Source organism: Dipodomys merriami, unplaced genomic scaffold (genome assembly GCF_024711535.1).
Source record: "Dipodomys merriami isolate MVZ:Mamm:240054 unplaced genomic scaffold, mDipMer1.0.p SCAF_262, whole genome shotgun sequence".
Taxonomy (NCBI): Eukaryota; Metazoa; Chordata; class Mammalia; order Rodentia; family Heteromyidae; genus Dipodomys; species Dipodomys merriami.
The window spans coordinates 1,243,119-1,265,306 of record NW_027204071.1 but is presented as its reverse complement, the minus strand read 5'-3'; the positions used below and the strand labels follow the sequence as shown (position 1 = coordinate 1,265,306).

Genomic DNA, 22,188 nt, shown 5'->3' with positions numbered 1-22,188 from the left:
TATTTCCAGTTCTTAACAAATGGGTCAATGTCATCCTTTCTGATGGAGGCATAGAATTAATTCCATTGTGTATATATACCACATTTTCTTAATCCATTCATCTGCGGAGGGGCATCTGGATTGGTTCCACATCATAGCTCTCTTAAAGAATGCTGCAATAAACAGTTATGTTGGTAGCTTTAGTATGGTCTTGTTTGTTACCATTTGGGTAAATGCCAAAAATTGGGATTGCTGGGTCATGGGGGAGCTCAATGTGAAGTCATTAGAGGAACCTCCATACTTCAATAGATACAATCTATTCAACATCAAACAACTATGTACTAATGGGTTAAGAACAGAAAAGAAGAATTTTGCAAACGAGAAGTTATTAGATTTAGAGAGAAATGTGGGGAAAAGTAGGATTAGAGGGATGTGGTAGGTAAAAAGAGAGTGTATTTGAACAAGTCCTAATTTCAGAGAGGGAAATAGCTTGGGCAGAATTATTTGAGAGACTTAAAAAAACAAGAGAAAATGGAAAAACAAAAATTTAAATATAAAAAGTGAAACACAAAAATTATGAAAGGGTAAAGAAGTGATATTGAGAGAAGAAAAACTAAAAAATAAAAGTTCTTAAAATTATATAGGTAGAAGGAGATAATACTACTTTTAAAGAATTTAAGCCTAAGAGGTTTTGAATTGAGTAATAAATTTCTGGGTTAAATATGTACACAGGGGAGATAAAGTCTAATAATCGATGACAGGTATGTATCTGAGGATGAGCAAAACAGAAATTCAGTCACCCAAAAAGAAGAAAGGGACGAAAAAAATGAAAAAGAAAAAAAAGAAGAGAAAAAGAAAAAAGAAAAAAATGACCAAAAACTCAGTAGAGATTAAAACACACACAGACACACACAGACACACAGACACACACAGACACACAGACACACAGACACACACACACACACACACACACACACACACACACACACACACACACACACACACACACACACCTAAAATAAAAATTATGCGAGGACAAAAAAGATTAATAGAAAACAATTTTTAAAATATAATTTTAAAATTTTTAAAAATTAAAAATTAAAAAAGGTATAAAAAAGAGTTCTTTGATTGGGGAGGGGGGGGCTGCGTGCATGGGAAGATCTTTTATCTCCCTTGTGTCCTAACGAATCTCTTTGTGGAGTCTCAGGTCTGCTTGTGGTTACTGTCTGGTCTGTCTTGATTGGTTACTTAAGTCAGTTTGTTTGAGCAGGCAGAAAAATGCTCTGCTTTACCCAGGATTGTGTGATCCTCCTCCTTGCTAGTTCAGTGGGAGAGAGATTGATTATCACAAAAGAAGGAGATGGCAAAGAAGGAGATGGCTGTTTCTTCTAGTTTGGAGATGGTGTGATGAGGCTAGGTTCTGGGTAGAGTTGAGGCCTTTCACCAAACAGTAGCTTTTCCCTGAGGGGATAGCTTCTGATATACTCACAAAGCCCAGCCTACAGCCATTCTCAGGGTTTATGTATACTGAATTTCAATTGTTTTTCTAGGCTGCTGTAGGGAGGGGCAGCCTCTGGCTCTGTTTACCCAGAAGAAAGCCACACCTGTAGGGGCGGAGGATTCTCTGCTTGGGCTTTGTGACTTTCCCTTGGGTGGAGCTACGCCTGGAATGTCAGGTCAGGTTCCTGTGACCTGCTAAATGACTCCAGCTTTCTTCCAAGGCCTGAGTTGTTGCTAGCTCCTCAGCCAGGCCTCTGTCAGTATCAAAAATGGAGATCTCTGCTGCTGGGGGTGGGGAGAGGTGGACTTCCCTCCTCTACTTCCTGAGAAGGAGTGAGGATGTCAGGGTTCTACTCACGCTGGAGTGTTGGTTCCGTGGTCATCTTTAGTCTGTGATCTGCAGGATGAAGATATTTGCTCCTTGTCACTTCTTGCTGGTGTTGAGTAGAATCCACTAGCTCTCTGGGTCTGGTGCCTTTGTCCCGGATTCTCTGTGTTTAGGTAGTGTGGCTATGGCCGCCACCACCACCGCCTTGGCACAGCTGCAAGCAAGTGCTCAGGTCTGTCTCATTGACTCAATTTTTACTCTCTGGTCAAACTCTCTGTACAGTGATAGCACACTTGGTGTGATTCTCTAGGCTAAGACTGTTCACTGGAACACTAAACTGCTATCTATACGAAAAATTGACAACCTCCAGCTTCATTTCCACAGTCTTCATTCAACATTCATGAGTATATTTCTTATCAAGCATTGTTGCCTGCTCCTTTGTTTCCCCTTCGAATCCCTTCAAATCACCCTCCTTCCTAATCCACCTCCCAGCCAAAGTTGTAAAGTTTTTTTTTGATGTAACATCTTGTACACCTTATTGTTGCAATGGGTCCAGCTGTATCCCTATTTAAACATTTTGTTTTTGCCTTAGCCCTCCACAAATTATATCAACCTCAAATACAATGAAAGCAGGGGTTTTACCGTGGGGGAAGGACATACAAAGCAACAAAGAAATCATCTCATAAGTATGTTAGAAACAATTGCAAGAAAGAAAAACCATTTGATTCCTTATCTTGGAGTTTATTTCGCCTACCATCAACTTATCTGACCTTTTCTGCTTGTGTCAGGCATACTAGTTTATGCAAATAAAGGAAACCATGGTACCTATGTTTGTTTGGGCACAGCTTACTTCACTTAATATAATTTTTCCAAGTCTTTCCATTTCTTAATAAATGGGCAATGCCATTCTTTCTGATGAAGGCATAGAATTCCATTGTGTATATATACCACATTTTCTTGGTCCATTCATCTATGGTGGGACATCTGGGTTGGTTCCAAATCTTAGAGCTATGGTAAACAATGCTGCAATAAACATAGCTTTGCTGGTACCATTAGTGTGCTCTTGTTTGTGATCATTTGGGTAAATGCCCAAAAGTGGGATGGGTGGGTCAGAGGGGAGCACTATGTGGAGTCTTTTGAGGACCCTCCATACTACTATCCAAAGTGGCTGAACAAGTTTACACTCCCACCAACAATGCAGTAGGGTTCCCTTCTGTCCACATCCCCTCTAGCATCTGTTGTTATTAGAGTTCTTCATTATAGCCATTCTAATTGGAGTGAGGTGGTATCACAATGTTGTTTGGCATTTCTCTTATGGTTAGGGAAGTTGAGCATTTCTTCATGTGTCTATTGGCTATCCTTCTTTCTTCTTCAGCAAAGTTCTTCTGTTAGTCTATAGCCCACTTATTTATTGGGCAGTTGTTTCTTTGACGATTTATTGTTAGGGCATTTAATTTTCTTAGTTCCAGGTATATTGTAGATATGAGACCCTTGTCCGTTGTATGTTTAGTGAAGATCTTCTCCCAATCTGTGGGCTTTCTGGTGATCTTGCTAGCTATGTCCTTTGCCATGCAGAAGCTCTGCAATTCTATGCAATCCCATTTGTCCAAACTTTCTTTAATTTGTTGTGTTTCTGTGTCTCTTTTAAGAAAATTTTGGCCTGTGCCAAGGAGACCTAGGGTTTCACTTATTTCATCCTTTGAATTTTTTAGAGTGTCAGCTTTGACTCCGAGGTCTTTGATTGTGGAGCATATGGGCAGTAAAGATGGCGCTGAGGGGGAGTTGTGTGGGAAGAGCCCAATTTGCTTTGCATTCCATGACTAACCATCCTGTGGAAGCTTAGGTGCATGATAAGGTTCCTCTTCCTCCCCTCCCATGCACACCTGGTCTTTTTTGCTTTAAAAAAGAGCTTGCTCTGAGTTAATAAATGAATTTCCTGCTTCACTTGACTAACTGCTGTGTCTGTTTGTCTCCCTGGCTAAGTGAGGCCGCGGAACAGGGGAGCAGCCGCACTTACCTTTCATTTGGACCCCATCCGTCTTTTGTGGGATGGACGAAGACCCAACATCTGTCACCCAACGTGGGGCTTGAAAGGAAAAGATACCGGCAGAGGCTAAGCAGTCTCACAGGGTAAGTGAAACCCTTAGTATGGGTAATGCTATTTCACAGAAGTAAGAGGAAGAGGCAGCATTAGGCCTAGCAGGAATAAAGGAGGACTTGAGAAGTGAGAAGGAAAAGGAATGGGTAAAATTCATCCAAGAATGCACTGAAACATGCACAGTGGAAATCAAAATGAGGGTGAAAGTTACCCCCTCTGACTCAGGTTCCCCGGATGGTCCTAGGTCCCCACCCTATTTCCCCGATTGAGGGAGAGGTACAGCGTCCTACGCAACCTGTGAGAAGGAACTGCAAGACCCGGGCCCCTACCAACCTTCCATGGAGGGGTTGAGGGGTGGGGAAGTAACCTAATTGGAGGCCTACCCTGGAAAGGAAGGGCCACCCAGGACCCCGGACCCTGGGCCACAGGATTTGCTTCCCCAAGTGTATCTGGTAAATCTGGCCCTTGGAATGGTATCCATGGGAAGCTAAAGATCTAAAAGAGCTCCACAAGGCAGTGGTGGAGGATGGTCCAAACTCTCCTTGGGCCCAGACTTTATTACAGGACATTGCTTATCACCCATGTGTCCCCAAGGACTGGCTGGATGTGGCCAAAGCCTTCCTCACTTGTTCTCAGTTTATTAAATGGTGAGCTTTCTTTAAGGAGGAATGCAGAGTGCGAGTGGAGAATAACTGGCAGGCTCAATCTGTGATACCTATTACTTATACCATGTTAAAAGGGATGGGGAATGGTACTCCACTGGCATCCAACATGCCGCAATACCTGGCCCATACCGTGACCAGGTGATGCAGGCAGGACTTGCCACATGGTTCAAACTGGATGATGGGCCCACTGAGTCCCTCATAGCAGGAGTTACACAAAAACCTGGTGAGCCTCTAGTTGAGTTTGTAGATGGAGTTGAACAGAGTATTAACCACAAGCTGCCAGCAGGGAACCTCCAAGATCAGTTTGTAAAGCTGCTGGTCTGGGAAGAGATGAATGCAGACCACCACATGGCCTGCATGGGATTGAGAGAGTGTTTTCTGAGAAGATGGCTGGTGGCCTCACAGGATGTGGGAATGCAACAGCACCAGTCCCAATCATAAGCTTTAGCTTTACATGCTCAGACATCTGCAATGACTGTGGCTATTACTCAGGCACTGGCAGCCCAGGGCCAAGGAACCCCAAGACCATCGGGGAGAGGGACTTGTTTTAAATGTGGGCAGGAGAGGCACTTTAAGAGGGACTATTCACAACAATCCTCTGCCAACTGGCCCGAGGGGTCCTAACCTCCCCCTACACCCTGACCCAGGGGCACTAAGGGATACCATTGGAAAAAGAATTGTGGATCCAAGTTTGATTTAGATAGGAAGCCCTACCTGGGTGGAGTGGTGGCCATTGATAAAACCTAAACTTGTAGCCCTCCACCTTCTGGTGGAGATAAACCTTGGGTACATATGCACTTCTATGAGTCCTTGGAACACACCCATATTTGTTATTCAAAAGGCCTCTGGGGCTAGGTGTATGCTCCAAGATCTATGAAAGGTAAATGAATGGATGGAGCTAGTAGGCATCCCTAAGAGGTATGCCCTGGACTCCTGCTATACCTTCAGAATATACCTCGGTGTGATTGATATTAAAGATTGTTTTTTTCAATCCTCCTGCATCCGGATGACTGCAAAAAGTTTGCTTTCTCCATCCCTTCTCTTAAGTTTTCCCTGCCTGATTGGAGGTTTGAATGGACGGTGCTGCCAGAGGGAATGGCAAATAACCTGGCCTTTTGCCAACAATACTTGGCCACACTTCTAGGGACTGTGTTGGGTTCAGATACCTCCCTTGTGTTTGCCTACCCGGATGATATAATCGTGGGGCACCAAGACCTAGGACACCTGGAGGGCCTTCTGGCCCAGGTTCGCACCATATTAAGAAAGGGGGGCTTCACCATAGCACTCAATATGATTCAAAAGTTACCTCCTTTTAAGGTGCTCTGGTTCCACCTTACCTTGACTCAGGACAGTCTCCTTAAGCCTTTGCTGGATATTCCAACCTCTCTGACCTTAACCCAACTTCATAGCCTTTTAGGGCAAATCAATTGGCTGTTGCCATGGGTGCCTGTCCCTAAAGATAGTGTGTGCCTTATTTGCCCTACTAAAAGGCAGGATGCACCAAGAAGTTATTACAATTACAGACAGCCATTGGGCAATATTTTTGCAGTTCTAAAAAGGCCTGGATGAAGTTTTCCTGAAGAGGAATTCTATTTTTGAGCCCATTTCCCTTTGGTGGTTTGGAGGTGTTACATTGATTTCTGCAGTTTTAATTCAAAGGGGGGAGCCATTAGAGTGGGTTCACACTCCCCTGGGGGCACACCTCAGGTATAATCTCAGGCAGATCAACTTGCAGATGCTATCGTCAAGGGAAGGACCCAAGCCCAAAGGCATTATGGCCTTGAGCTTCACTCCAATGTTTTTCTTTTGGGGATGGCAGACATTGAGCAGCTCACTTAAGCCAATGCCTCATCTTGCTCTCTCCTTAGAGGGTTTCTAGGCCAAATTGACTCCCACCACCACTGGTTCCTTTGATTTTTTTAAAATAAGAGTTGTAATAGTTATGAAGGAGTATCATAGTAATTTTGAATTGCATTTCTCTAATGACTTCTGTTCCCAAAGCTTAAGCCAGCATAGAAGTAGCATTAAACACAACTTTGTAAACCCACTGGCGATTTTCATGGATTTTGGAATACATGTCTATTCAGAATTTGTGCCCAGTTTTAAGCAAGTTTCTTGTTAATCTCATCTTTAATCTCTCTATACAAAATCAATAATTAATTCAATGTAGTAGAAAGGAAAAAATTAAGTATCTCCTAAAAATTTTCATTTTTCAATTACATGACATTGCTTAAATCATTTTCTGTCTACACTTGAGATTATATAATTAATTAATTTAGACCTTTTAGAAGGTTATACGTATTTTATTTATTTTACATTGATTGATCTTTCCAAAGCCTGTGTGTTTAATTTTCCTTGGTGTATTTCAGTATCATGTAGCTCATATTTCAGAGTGAAGAATAAATGGAAGGAAGCAAACAAAAAAATACAGTTCCTCTCATCTGATGAAGCCTCTACAAGAATGAGGAAAGAGTTCATCCTTCTAAGGAGCTACGATAGCATATCAAAAAGTTAATTCATTCTAATAGGTCTTCATTATCTTTACAATGTAGCGTAAATGATTTAAAACGCAATATACTGCTCAGATACTTATAGGTTTTATCAGGTTTGTATATTTTCATATGGATTTCACCTCAGTTGTAATTCCTTCATTATTCTGTCCCTGATATTTTTACACTATCAAGACATAAGATCACCAGTTTGATTTAGAGCATGAGAAATTATCCATCTGGCTTCCTTGGAAGCAGTGCATAGTCAATTGATAACATTATTTCTGGTTGCTCATTACATGTAATGGTTTCTGTAATACATATCACATTCTACGTAGTATTTAAAAATCTGCTTTGTTAACAATATTATATGGATAAAATTGGGGGAATAAACTCTTCCATCTCAGAACACTTTTATATGTTTTTAGTTGTAAAAGTACTGTACAGAGGGGTCACAGTTACACACACACACACACACACACACACACACACACACACACACACACACACACACACACACACACACACACACATTTTCTTGATCCATTCATGTACTGAGGGGCATCAGGTTGGTTCCATATCTTACCTATGGTAAATAATGCTGCAATAAACATAGTTGTGCTTGTAGTTTTAGTATGGTCTTGTTTCTGATCATTTGGGTGAATGCCCAAAAGAAGGATTGCTGCGTCATAGAGGATCTCTATGTGGAATCTTTTGAAGAACCTCCATTCTGCTTTTCAAAGGGGTTGACAAGTTTACACTCTCACCAAGAATTCAGTAGTGTTTACTTCTGGCCACATTCCCTCCAGCGTCTGTCATTGTAAAAATATTGAACGCTTCAGGAATTTGTGTGTCATCCTTCAAAGGAGCTATGCTCATCATCTCTGTATCATTCCAGGTTTAGGGTATGTGCTGCCAAATTGAGCACAGAACTTTTTTTATATCTAAAGTATAATTGAGTTTCTTAAATTAGACACTTCAACAAAAAGTAAATGCAAAAGAATGGTCATGAAATATTTATTTCTTACATAAGCACATATTTAAGAAGAAACTCAAAATTGATATGTCAAAAACAAAGTAATTCCAAATATTTGTGGTTCAAGAGATGTGTAGAAGGAGGAGTTCAATTATTCTCTACAAGACACCTGTCATAATGAACATTGCAGCAAGGGTTAAGGTTGTTAAAGTTTTAATGCTTTAAATGGGTTTAATTTTGGGAATTTGCTTAAATATGCCAAAATAGGGACTGTTTGGCAGGTCATAAAAATTTTCCAAGAAGTAGTTAAGATTTATGGTAGCAGACATATATTACTAAGTATTTATATTTCAGAATTTATAGAAACTTTACTAATGAGAAGTTGCAAAGACTTTGTTTAAAGAAGCAGAGTAAAGAGTTAAGAATTTGTTAACTACAATTTAGAGCTTCCTTACTTTATATGTTAGCGAGCAACAAGTGATGATATAAGCCATATACAAATGACGAGATGAGCCATAAATAGTAATCTTAGTGGGTAACTTTAAAGACTACTCATAGCCTATAAAACTCTTGTTGAACATCATAGCCTTAGCCAGTTTTAAATGTACAGGAATATGAGAATATAGTAAAATCTAATATGTAGTACACTTCAAATACTGGAAACATGTAACTGGTTTATTTTTCATTTTATTAATCATGAATATTTAATTGTTGTTTTTATTTATTTGTAGCATTGTTTTCTGCGGCGCGTGCCTTCTCGACGAGCGAGAAAGAACGACCACCACACCAGGAGGCTTCTCAGATCACGCTTTATTGGAGAGCCTTTTAGTTGATGGGAGAGCTTGAGCGCGAGAGAGCGTGCACCCGAAACATGGCTGCTTATATAGGGAATAGGAACACGGGTCGCTCTATCATTGGTCGTCTGCTTTTTACCATCACCAGGTGCCACGGGATTGGCTGGGGACTCTACGTGGCTCGCGCATGCGCAAAGCCCAGGACCCACCATCCCGCCAAGCACCGCCTGAAATGGAGTGGTTACCTCAAAACTGCAAGGGAGTGGGCGCCATCTTGTAATGGCGTTTACCCTGGCTCCCTACAGTTCCCACTTTTTTGTTTTTTGGCAACAGGTAAGACTAGAGGCTGGGCCTCTGTCTAAAACATTAGGACCTTGCACTGGCCTTTGCCTGAGGGACGCCTTCCCCAGTGATGACCAGGCCCGTCCGATGCCTTTTTTGCAGAGGTGGGATCTTGGGCATCAACCCACTTGCAACCCAGCATGCTCTTCTTGAGGAGATGGTACCCTCAAGTGCAGTGCACTTGCCTAGCACCCTGTCCCAAATTGCAAGTTGCATACCTGTCCCGGTGCAATGGGATCCCCTGATCCCTCGGGGTGCTAAGGCTATGCAGGATGGTAAGGCTTAATTGCCTCTCAGGGCCGACAGCCCGATCTGGGGTGAGGATCAACTCTCCAAAGCGGCTAATGCTTGCAAGATAACAACCTTGTCCCTTCTGGTTTGGGCTCGAAGGCGACAGACCAACCATAGGCAGACCACGCATCCTCCCAGGCAGCAGGCTAAAAACATTCCGACTCCCACCCACTCTTTGAAAAAGGACTCCGCAGAGGCAATCCAGTCTTCCATCCTACAATCTGTGGAAAATAAGGTGGGGAGAAAAAGGGAGTCTGCATGCAGGGGCATAGGAACTGGCCAGACCCTGGTGACAGCCCACAGCCATTGGTTTAGCTATCACAGGGGTTGCTATTAGCACTGTTGCTAACAGCAGGAAGATCAGCTGCATCAGGAGACGAGTGGATGGCATCTTCAAGAGGGGGTTCTGCTGCAGTCTCCACCAGCCTGGTCAGTGTCGTTGGCACCCAGTGAGGTACTTCTTGACTCTGTGGAAAAACACAAACAGCTCCCCTGTATCTCGTTATTACCGGATCCAGTCCATACCATTTATTATTAATAACATCCTTCCACATAACCATGTCTTTAGTATCCATGGGGTCTCTTGTCATATGCCGATCTGCGGCAGACTGGTCGTTGTCATTTAGAATTAAAAAATTAAGGGTAAAGAGCACAAGAGAAAGTCTTTCCCTGGGGGACGCTGACTCAGCAATTCCCCCTTTTTGTTTTTGAAGCATTTCTTTTATGCTTCTATTAGCTCTTTCCACTATACCTTGTCATTGAGGATTGTAGGGCAGTCCGGTGGTGTGGGCAACCTGCATTTGTGCGCAAAAGGCGCGAAAACCATGGGAAGTATAAGCAGGGCCATTATCCGTCTTGAGTCTAAGGGGCTTTCCCCAAGCTGCCCAAGCTTCTAAGCAGTGTATTTTGACGTGAGACACCTTTTCTCCTGCCAGAGGTGTGGCATGAATGACACCGGAAAAGGTGTCCACAGACACATGTAAATATTTCAACTTACCAAATTTTGTCAGATGAGTAACATCCATTTGCCATAGGGCGTTTGGTCTCAACCCCCTGGGGTTTACCCCCACATGGGGAGGATGAAGAAAGGTAACACAGGATTTACAGGCTTTAACAATATCTCTTGCCACATGCCTGGACAAATTATATCTTTTCCTAAGGGTATTAGCAGGTACATGATACAATCTATGAAAGTCTTTTGCCAATTCTACAGGATCAGCAGCGACCAGAGCCACAGCCCGAATTGCCTGGTCCACCAAATCATTACACCTTGCCATCGGGCCCGGCAACATAGAGTGGGCGCGAATATGTCCAATATAAAAAGAGTGTTTTCTGTTTAAGATAAGGGATTGAATCTGTAACAAAACATTAGAAATTGTACTGGCCTGCTTAATTGAAGCAGCAACTTTAAGAGAAGCGACGGCATTTACAACATATAATGAATCAGAAAATAAATTAAAAGGTTGATTAAATCTTTTAAAAACTTCAAGCACAATTAAACATTCAACAGCCTGTGGGACTTTTGGCTGAAAATTAAAGACTACCGGCTGTTTGTGTCCTTGAACAAAAAAGGCACCTTGTCCAGATTTTGATCCATCCGTAAAGATGGTCAGAGCATTATCCAAGGGCTCCTTTGAAGTGACAACAGGAAAATACACTAAAGTTTTGTTAACTATGGCAAGCAGAGGATGCTTAGGATAATGGTTATCAATTACATTTGGAAATGAGCAAACAAGAATTGCCCACATATCCACTGTGGCTGCTAAAATTTCAACTTGCTTACGGGTGTATGGAATAATTAATTTATCTGGAATTTTTGCAAAGTGCATCAAACAATACTTTATACCCAAAATTGCCTTTTTTTTTTCAGACCAAAATTGCCTGTTTAGCCACTAATTCAGGAAAATATTGAACAGTTTTTGCTCCCACAGAATCATAGCATTAATAGTTAGCCTTCGAAGCAAGGCAGTGGTATAATTGGCCGTCACCCCATAAGTCCTGACTGCCTCAACTAAATCTTTTAACTGGGAGTAGGAAACCGGCTCAAAATTTCTTTCATTAGTAATTGGATTTTCAAAAACTGGAAAAGTGGCCACCAGCCGCGACCAGGTGCTTCCTTTTATAAAGTGACTCCGCCCCGTCGGCCCCCTGGGCGTGCCCGCCGGCACGCTGGTGAGGGCCAGCTCTGTTTCCTCTTCCTGGCTGCTGCTGTACTCCCACCCCTAGGGGGCGCCAACCCCCATATCTGTCTACCTCATACTCCGCCGCAGCCTCTTCTAAGTCTTCACTATCAGCTGAATCGAGCTGCTCTCCCTCCTCCTCTAACATTTCTTCCTCTGAGTCACTCACAAGATCACTGCATTCTTGGTCCCGCCCTTCCACATGTAGGGCTGAGAACCGGTTTGCTTTTAAAGAAGGGCATAGGGGTGTCCTTGAGACCCCCTCCTCCCTAAGACCCTTCTCTTTGTGTGAGGGCTGCAGTACCTCCTGCTTTAATTCTTTAGGATCCTTTTGTCTTTTTTCCCTTTTTCTTTTAGGCCTATTTTCCTCCCCTTTACTGGATGCTGACTCTGATAGACTATCCTGATGCCCTGTTAGTACTTTGCATCCTTCCTGGATTAAATCAAACCCCTCCTCGAGGCAAGTGCGCACCATCAAAAAGACAAGCCACAAAGGAAGAAGCAATGCAAGCAACCAATAAATATCTAAATCTACAGTGAACAGCATACCGGGGGATACTTACCGACGTCCCCTCTCCGCGTGTTGAGTTTTGGCTCCGGTTCGGCCTCTCGCGCGGGTCCCGGGTTTCAGCACCACTTTGCGGCGCGCACTTTCTCGACCAGCGAGAAAGAACGACCACCACACCAGGAGGCTTCTCAGATCACGCTTTATTGGAGAGCCTTTTAGTTGATGGGAGAGCTTGAGCGCGAGAGAGCGTGCACCCGAAACATGGCCGCTTATATAGGGAATAGGAACACAGGTCGCTCTATCATTGGTCGTCTGCCTTTTACCATCACCAGGTGCCACGGGATTGGCTGGGGACTCTATGTGGCTCGCGCATGCGCAAAGCCCAGGACCTACCGTCCCGCCAAGCACCGCCTGAAATGGAGTGGTTACCTCAAAACTGCAAGGGAGTGGGCGCCATCTTGTAATGGCGTTTACCCTGGCTCCCTACAGTTTTCCTTGTAGTAATATAATACAAAGTTTTGTAAATTGTCTTTTGGAGGTACTTTGAGAAAGTTACTGGGATGGTCAACCATTTTTATAGGTGCATGTTGGTGGGAGTGCATATACTTTTATTTTCTATTACAAACATAGAATGTAGCAAAGTTTTTCATAGCAATTACACTGCACTAGGTGCTGGGCATATTCTAATGTAAATAAAATACTGTGTTTATGCAGAGATTTTGAGCATCCAAAATTTTAATATGCCTCTGGTCCTAATACCATTACCTTACTGATATTGAGTGACAAATACAACTTCTTATAAGTACAGAAGTTTTCCTTGTATCTTTTTAATATATATGTTTTTACTGTGAAGATACTATACAGAGGGGTTACAGTTACGTAAGTTAATGAGTACATTTCTTATTGAGCACTGTTACCCCCCTCCTTTGTTTTTCCCCTATCAACCCTTCCCCTCACACCTCCCCACCAACTCCCTCCACCCTTCCTCTGATAGAGTGTTTTGTACATCTCATTGTTACAATGGGTCAACCTGTATCCTTTTCTTGTACCTTAAATGAAAAAAACGATGGCTTGTTTCATGCTGATTCTACTTGTGTAGACACACCTAAAGTCACCCACCAAGCCCAAAAGCACATAAATGAAAGGAATATCATCTTTTGTCAGTTGGTATAATTGTGTTCTACACATTTATTGACAGGTTGCAAATTATTTTCAAACTTTAATGCATTAAAATGTTTTCTGCCGCGGAACGGCTCTTTCAGGACAACGGAGGACACCTTGTGGAGGTAACTGGAATAGGTGGGGAGATGGCAAACAGACAACTCACACACAACAGGAGTGAATTCTGAGTGTGATTTATTGCAGAGGATAACATGCTTTTATAGAAAAAGTCTCCATGAGAAAGGGTAAAAGGTTACACAAAGCTGCAAGGCTTTGTTCTGGGGTGGTCACCAGCTGGTCACCTGATCTTGTTTTTTGGATGACGAGCTATGATGATAGGCACTTGTTTTCGGCTTTACCTCTATTTTTAAGAAATACAATTGGTTTTGATATTTATCACCTATTAACCATTAACCAGAGCATATGGGCAAGGTGCTGAACAGAAAGGCATGAACTCTAGTATTTCATAGTTACTTTTGTTTAGTTTTGTACTTTATGCGTTTCAAATCTTTTCTAAGCAATTGTGCTTCTTTGCCATTCTTTAGAGGGTCCCCAATTTGTGGCCCAAAATCATGATAGTCAGTATACTTAGTTAAATCTGGCCATATATCAAATTCAAGCTCATAGTGTCTTTTCTGTAACCCTTTCACATAATCCTTTACTCTTCTCCATAGAGGCCTTAACTGTCTCATAAGATCTTTCTTGTTCCTTCTTTGATAGTAAGCACAAAGGAGGCCTAGATCTAGCAAGTCTCTCAGTAAATGAAAGATAGTAATAGGAAGTTCTTTCTCCTAAGTTGTTTTCCCAATGTTTGCCATCCTTATCGTACACACCTGTAAAAGGCTATGGATCTGGGGGAAGTCTTTGGGGTCCTCTAGATAATGGAGGATCCCACCATTTTCTTCTGATAAGCTATTGCCACCTTCCATCTACCAACTTTTAAGAATCTTATTTAGCTTTTGGTCTATATATCCCTCTACATCTTTTTTATCCACACGATATCTATATGAGTCTACTTGCGGCGAACGCCTTCTCGGCCAGCGAGAAAAAACGACCACCACACCAGGAGTCTTTTCAGATCACGCTTTATTGGAGAGCCTTTCAATTGATGGGAGAGCTTGAGCGCGAGAGAACGTGCACCCAAAACATGGCCGCTTATATAGGGAATAGGAACACGGGTCTTTCTATCATTGGTCATCTGCCTTTCACCGTCACCAGGTGCCACGGGATTGGCTGGGGACTCTACGTGGCTCGCGCACACGCAAAGCCCAGGACCCACCGTCCCGCCAAGCACTGTCTAATATGGCCCTCAAAGCTGCAAGGGAGTGGGTGGCGCCTTGTAATGGCATTCGCCCCGGCTCCCTGCATCTATTGTATATGCTTTAGGATTAAAGGGAAGTCTCCAATAGCCATACACTCTTTCTGCTCTAGCCGTGCCTACAGCTTCTTGTAAATCTCTTACAAACAATTCCTTCTGCTGATATGACGTCATGAAACACCCAATATGTTTATATTTCCATATGACTTGTCTAATAGCATCCATAAGAGGGTCTTTTAGGGTAGCACTTAACTCTGGTGAGTTAGTCATGTTCTCAGGACACTCATCAGATGTTGGAGTCGTCAACCCTTCCATGAAAGAGCCTTGAATAAGGGAACGTTGAGCATGAGTAAGTAGAACAAGCAGCAGGAACAGTAAAATATTAATAGGCACTCCTATACAGCAAAGAAAAGAAAAACAGGAACACATCTTTCCCAGGGGCTTGCCAGCCTTTTCAGGAGTTAGGCCTCTTTGAAGCCCAATTCTCAGATCTGAAAGCAGGTTTCCCATGCTAAGCAGACTCCACCGGAGTACGTGTGGCAGTTTTCTTTCTTATTTTCTTGACCAATAAATCAGCAAGACCTCAGTCAGCATTTCTCACATAGGACTTTTCAAATGGGTTGGTTAAATATTGACATGAGCTCCAGTCTTCTGAGGATTCACTCATCTGCTTAGGAATTGATGCTAGCTGTTGGAAAATAGCTCAAAGAAGGATTCCATTTAAAGCCTTATAACGTTATTCTTTACCAGAGTATTCTCCAGCTACTTGGTTGTTGAGAATGTCTACAAGAGCAAGCATTCTGTGGGAAACAGGGAGACACGTTATCACCATTACTTAATGAGATTTCCAAGTGGCTTGCTATCACTTGTACTGCACAAGTCGAATCTGTCAAAACCTATCAGTTTTAAGAGATAAGAGGAGTGGTAAAAATACTTCTAGAGAAAAATGCATCTTCAACATATTTGGTTCCAAGCATTCCGTCTAAGGCATATTCATCAAGTAGTGAAATTTTTGTTGGCTGTAACTATGTGTCTTTCTCCAGGTATACATGTGTGTATGTATGTGTGTATTCATGTGTATAGGAGCATACATGTGTACATATATAAGGGCATATACACACATATATGCAAATATAAAAAATATACATACATAACATATGTGCGTATATATCAGCTGTTCAGTGACTTAATCTATAGTTCCTGCACATTGTCATTCACACAAAGTGTACATGATAAACTGCTCTGAGGATCTTTGCTCTATGATGGTTATCCTTTGTACTCACTTCTGCCACTACTTTGTTTTTCATCCCTGTGAACAGGGATGAAAATCTATCCATCGGATAGCTTTATTTTCATTACATGTATTTATACATGGGTTATTTATAAAAGAAAAAATATCTTTTAGGTAAAAGGATAAAGTATCTTATCCATCCCCATGATTCCTATGAGATAAAATTTATAATAATAGTAAAAGTGAAAAGGAATTTTTAGATCTGTTGTTTTGCCATTTAGCATTGCAAAGAATAATATCACATCACTGCTATAACTCTTAAAGAATGCCATTGTAACTGATGGTCCCTATCATGTTCTCCCAAAACCAGTGGATCCTGAAAGATAATAGTACACCAGCAGAAATGCTAAGTAGCAGACATGGAGCATGAACGAGAAAGCAAGTGAATGAGATAGAGTGAAAGATAGAGAGAAATATCATAATACTGAAAGTGCATAACAGATAAATAAGAGCTGTATGAGAATATTCATACAGCTATTTTTAGATTCTACATATACATTTGAAGGTATTTAATGTACAATAACCCACCAACATAAAATATAAAGTGCTTTTGATAAAAAACTAAAAATTACTCAAGAAATTATCACTGCAAAAACAATTTTCACAGATGCAATCTCTCAGAGATATTTCATGACTTTGAGAATAATAAAGTGGCTGAAGTTAATATAAATTAAGTAGTATGATAATTCACAAAAATATAAAAAGATATTCTTATATTTCAATATATAACCCAAAGATTAAAAAAATGTTCTTTAGATGATTTTTTAAAACACAGTTTCTCAGGAACTGGGAAAGTGGCTCAATGGTATAGTGCTTGCCTTGCATGCATGAGGCCCTGAGTTTGATTCCTCTGTACCACATATCAGAAAAAGATGGAAGTGGTGCTGTGACAAAAGTGGTAACGCTAGCCTTGAGCTGAGTAGCTGAGGGACAGCACACATGCTCTAGATTTCAAACCTCATGACCAACAAAAACAGAAACAAAACAAAATACAGTCTCTCATTTTTGTAGCCTCAACTCTGTAATACATCTGCTTCACCCTAGGGCTAAGATTTTAGGTGTGGACATTTATCAACACTCCTGATTCAGATTCTAGTTGATAAAATTTTTAATCAATATTTTGTTCCCTTCTGTCTACATGGAAATGGAAAAACTTGGAAAGAATTATATTAAGTGAAGTAAGCCAGGTCCAAAGAAACATAGGTCCCATGGTTTCCCTTATTTGCAATAACTTGTATGTGTTTGAGATAAGCAGAAACAGTCAGATAAGTTGATGTTAGGCAAAATGAACCACAAGATAAAGATTCAAATGTTTTTTCTTTCTTGCAATCATTTCTAATATATTTATAAGATGATATATTTGTTGCTTTGTATGTCCCTCCCCATGGTATAACCCATTTTCACTGTATTTGATGTTGGTATAATTTGTGGAGGTGAAGGGAAAAACAAATAGTTTAAATAGGGATAGAGGTGAACCCATTGCAACAATGAGATGTACAAGTCATTATGACGAAAAATGAACTTTACAAATTTGGTGGGGGTAGGAGAGGGCGTGGGGGAGAGATGGATAGGGATGGGAAGGGGAAACAAAGGAGGAGACAACAATACTTGATAAGAAATATACTCAGTACCTTGCCCATGTAATTGTAACCCCTCTGTATGGTATTTTCACAATTAAAAATTTAACAAAATAAAATAATACTTTAAAAAATTATATGCACTATCAACATATACAAATTTTTTCAGATAATTTTTGTCTTCATTTTGTGGATGGAATTGGGAGAGTAATTTTGAAAAGCACAAATTTCATCACCAAGATCTGTCTGCAAAATACAACAGGGATCTAATACAGCATTATTGAAAGGTATGGAACTCTGGGGAGAAATACTTGAATTGAGATATTATCAGAAAGTATAAGCACGCAAGGACTTTTTAGAAATGCTGCTAGATTTCTCATGGAGAGCTTTCATAACACTTTGTGAAACACAAGTCAGAACCTCACTGAAGTGTAGACAGTTTCCCTCACCTTTATGTCAGGCTCAGTCATTATAAATCAATATATAGCTAATCTGGAATAATCCTCTAATAAGAAAACGATGATGGAAAAGCTGGGAAGACTATCTTTTTCCAATTAAGACTGAAAGATTGACCCCCATCCTATTGTCCCAGGCCCATACAGACTCCAGGCAAAATCCCAAGTATGTGTGAACTCCATTGAAGTACAGGCAGGACAATCCACCTAAGTCCAACTGTAAATATTCCATTATGGGCCCACGTGAAATTCCCCCACCTTCCTTGACCCAGGAGCTTTTCATTAAACTCTACCTTCTTGTTCAGACCTCCTATAAAAAACCAGATCCTGTCCCAGCTCCTCACACAACCTCAATCCTGCAGGAAGGGCTGTGCCCCTCGCTGTCTGTCAATGAACAGTTCTCGCCTGTTGAGTCTGATCGAGTCTGGCCTATTCCTTTTCCATTCTACTCCATTTTTCTAACATATGGTTCCTACATCCAGGAATGGAAAAGTGCGAGGAATAAACTGGATGCCCTCTACGGAGGGGCAACCCACCTCTTTGTCACCTCTCATGGAGCTTCTCTGCTATTTTCCTCCTCCTTCCAAGGCCTTTCTGCATCGGGAGTTCAGAGCCCTATGAGCTTACTTTGGGCTAAACAGCCTCATGAAAGACCTCTTGGCCTTGGCCTTTGTAATTGGTGCAAGCAGGGGAGGGCCATTCTGCTGTGGCTTGCAGTATTATTGACCCCTGCATAAACCCCCTATTCTCTCTCCTTTACCCTGTCACTGGACTCTGATCTCTAGGCAGGAGGCTTTTTGCCACTTGACCAACTTCACCCACCACCTGAAAGCCTTCAGGAAAAGGTAACCAGCCTAGTCTGTGGAACAGGGGCCCCGACAAGGACTGCAGGACTCCAGGAATCCCTCCCTTCCTTCCTGTCTGTGGGGATCTCTTCCTGTCTGTGGAGACTCCAGGAGTCTCCACTTTCCTGACTCCCTGACTGACCACCATTAATTAGGACCTTTGGGCATGCACTCTATTAATTATTGGGTTCCATCCGTCTGCCTTCTCAAAACACCAAGGATGCCTGGAGAAATGGGACAGGCTCCAAAATCCTACCAAATTTTCCAAATTGTCTCCCAGAGACACCTCATTAGCATGCCTGCAGTTTAATCTTAAGACTCCGGGCTGACTAATTTACAGTAAAAAAATGCTTCATATATCCCTCCCCCATGGTATAACCACTGTTTTCACTGCATTTGATGTTGGTGTAATTTGGGCAGGGGAAGGGAAATAATTTTAATAAGAATACATGTGTACCCATTGCACAATGACATGTACAAAATGCTATGTCAAAAAATGAACTTTACAACTTTGCGGAGGGGGGGGAGAAACATGGATTTGGGAGGGCAGGGATTGTAGGGGGAAAAAAGGAAGAGGCAACTATGCTAGGTAAGAAATATAATCATTACCTTTCTCATTTAATTTTAACCCCTCTGTATGTTAATTTCACAATAAAAATTATTTTTTTTAATGACTTGTTTTTCTACCAAAATCTGGTCTTCTTACCATGGCCACCACTGGCCTAAATTTGTAACTTTAGGTTTTAATTTTAATGATTTAAACAATTCTCCAACGAAATGATGAGGAATCCAAGGTACCTTAAACATAAGCCCTCCTCTACCTCTGCTCCAGAAAACTTGCCCTCTGCTTGTTCTGTTCTGTCCACCAAGTCCTTCTCTGACCTCTACTCCAGAGGTCCCCCTCCCTGCTCTCCTGCCTTACTAACCCAGCACTTCTCTGCCAATGGCCTCGCAATCATCTCCTCTAAAAATGTAACTCCTTATCTTGTCGCAGCTCAGTCTGTCTCTCACCCACTTCTCTCACCCCCTCCCTTTCTCTCTATCTCTTTTCTTTGATGACCTCCAGCACCAAAGATCCTTATCTCCTTCCCTGCTCTTCTAACTACACTCTTGCTATTTGCAGTTGGTCCAGATTTTCTAGGCTAAAACTATCTGTTTCAAGCAAACTCCTTCTGCTAATCCCTGTCCCTTTGCTCGCCTGTCTGCCTGCCTGTGTAGCTGACACAAGGTAGGGGTGGACTTAGGCCTCCAAAGGTAAAACAACAAGCTAACAGCCCTGTTAAATATCACTGTAAACAAACTACTCCATATGTATACATTTCTCAACCCTTTTCTATATCTAATACACCTTTTTCCCTTCCAGACCCTAATTAAATGGATCCTCTACTCTGGACCTTTCGCTAATTGTCACTGACAGTGGATAGCTGGCAAACACACTGAGGGCACTCCTCTCTCCATTTACCACCCTGAAATCCCATAATCCGAACAAACCAGTCCTTGTACTTTTGGGGACTTAAACAATAATCCAATCCTTTTCTCTTTCCTGAGACAACTCAGTTCAAAGTCTAGATTCTTGATTTCTCCTCAAGGAGACTTCAGAAGAGAAATCCCACCCTCTCACTTCTTCCAATAACTCTCTCTATTCAATTACTCAAACACACATTTCAATACCTTCATGATGAAGCCACATATTCCTTTAAATGTCTTCAGGTTAAAATTTCTACCTATTCTCCTTACAAACCTGTTCAGTCACGCCCTCCCCCAATTCTGTCTACAAGCCCTGGAAGCTGACACCTAGGAAGAGACAAAGGCCAAATGATGGGTTTTTCTATAACCCCCACTCTTCCATCAACCTTACTGCTCTCTCCTATTCACTCTTCTAGGGGTTAATATATTCAATTCATATACTAATCTGCCTCATCACCAAAATTGATTTAAAGATTTTCTGCTTTTTTCAATGTTTATTTAAGGGTGGAAATTATTTGTCAAAATTTGCCCTGCATTTTTTGGTGTTGCCTACTTTTCTGACATTGACCACGAGGTTTTATCATATTGGGCAAAACAATATCACTTTGCCACTGGAATTCCATAAAACTTATGGCCGATTTTTTTAAACAAAAACATTGGTTTAAGTGTGTGTGTGTGTGTGTGTGTGTGTGTGTGTGTGTGTGTGTGTGTGTGAGCATGTTCAATATAATCTCATAGTACATAAAAACTGTGTAAAAAGTAATCTTCTTCTATTTCTTAGTACTGATATTTCCTATCAAATGTGCCATTTGTTAAAAGAAAACATTTTTATCGAGGTAGTAGTAAAATGAATGAAACCCAGCTCAGCTCCTAGCCAGCTGTGAGGAAAAAACACCAGTAAAGAGTTAAGAATTGTCTTAAAATATTTGTTCCACATATTTGTTTCTGTCTTCAGAAAGTTCGAGTATGTAGCAGATGGTATGAGTATGCCTTAAAAGACAGCTTTTACTCCTCTGTACAGTATGTTCACAAATAAAATAAAATAAAATTATAAAAAAAGACAGCTTTTAAGTCATTATGTAATAGTTGGCTGTGATTTACATTAAAACTAGCATGTAATTCTATATGTTCATCTAAATTTAAGTGTCTTTAACAAGTCTGTGTATAAATTTGTAAGCAACTAAACAGGAGATTTGACAATTAATCCGAGGAATCTAGTCTAGCCCTGATCCTGCCTGGGACCATCCTACCTCCATCATGGTACACTGGACTCCTGTTTGACTCCATCACACACAGATGATTCTTGGTAAAAGACTTCTTCAGATTTACAAAAACAAAGACTCTTGCAGGACGCTCTCTGTCAACCTTACCCAGCTAGATCTGAAAAAGTCAGCTATGTTGTTATGCTATTGAAGCATGTGTAGGCCAGGAGTGCTCCTGTAAATTTTGGTTATCAGGTTTTCCAGGCAGCCAAGCTGTGCTCAAACTCTCGTCCCATCTATTGAGTTTTGTCATCAGTTCTAGAATGTATTTTTGATCAATTCTTGATAGTGTGAATGTAAGCTCTACTTGATCCCATAGATTTCCTTGTTGATTTAATTGGATGTAATAAAGGGTTTTTGTGGCAAAGATTGCAGTTCAAAGCCAGGCAGGGAAGAAAAATCGCTCTGAGACTCTATCTCCCAACTAACCACCACCAAAGAGCCAGGCTGGAAGTTGGCTCAAAAATTAACCAGCCAAATGCTAAAAGTCACCCCATGATTCAAAATGGTAGGGCACTAGCCTCGAGCAGAAGTGCTCAGGGAAAGTGCTCAGGCCTTGAGTTCAAAGCCCATATGCCATGCACAAGCACCTAGACCCCCAGGAAAAGGTGGAAAAGAGTAAGAGGAGATGATGTCACATCAGCTACTCTTTGCCTGCCGTT

At 41.5% G+C, this 22,188-nt stretch overlaps 1 non-coding gene across 1 annotated transcript; it reads right to left on the bottom strand.

The window, feature by feature from the left end:
- Positions 1-7,881: 7,881 nt before the first annotated feature.
- Positions 7,882-7,987, bottom strand: LOC138837122 (U6 spliceosomal RNA). The gene has a single exon (XR_011375189.1). It is a non-coding gene; the product is annotated as a U6 spliceosomal RNA (small nuclear RNA).
- Positions 7,988-22,188: the final 14,201 nt, after the last annotated feature.